This window comes from Geospiza fortis, unplaced genomic scaffold, assembly GCF_000277835.1.
Source record: "Geospiza fortis unplaced genomic scaffold, GeoFor_1.0 scaffold1254, whole genome shotgun sequence".
In the NCBI taxonomy this organism is placed as follows: Eukaryota; Metazoa; Chordata; class Aves; order Passeriformes; family Thraupidae; genus Geospiza; species Geospiza fortis.
In genome coordinates, this window is record NW_005054817.1 from 29045 (window position 1) to 29487 (window position 443).

General features: G+C 65.0%; 1 protein-coding gene across 1 annotated transcript in view; it reads left to right on the forward strand.

Annotated features, from left to right (window-relative positions):
* Positions 1-443, forward strand: part of AGBL5 (ATP/GTP binding protein like 5) — a 17276-nt gene that overhangs the window by 6979 nt on the left and 9854 nt on the right. The window lies entirely within an intron of this gene.

The window sequence follows — 443 nt, forward strand, 5'->3', positions numbered from 1 at the left end:
CTTCTTCCCTCCCCTTGCTTTGCTGTCCCAAGCTCTAGGGAGCTGCCCCTCTCCCCAGTGCCCCCACTCCCTGTCATCTCCCCTTCCTGGTGCCCTCATCTCCCCTCGTGCCCCCCTTCTCCTGGTGGCTTCCTCTCCCTGTGAGCCCCTCACTACTGCTCCTCTCCCCAGTGCCCCCCACTGTATCCTTCCTTCCCTGTGTCCCCCTTTCTTCCCCCATGCTTCCCCTCTTCCTGTGCTCCTCTTCTCACTGTGCCCTCTGGTTGTGCCCCACACTGTCCTGTTCCTGCTGTCCCCTGGTGCCCCCTCACCTGTGCCCTCTGGTTGTGCCCCACCCTGTGCTGTTCCCCCTGTCCCCAGGTGCCCCCTCACCTGTGCCCCACCCTGTGCTGTTCCCCTGTCCCCAGTGCCCCTCACCTGCGCCCCACCCTGTGCTGTTCCCC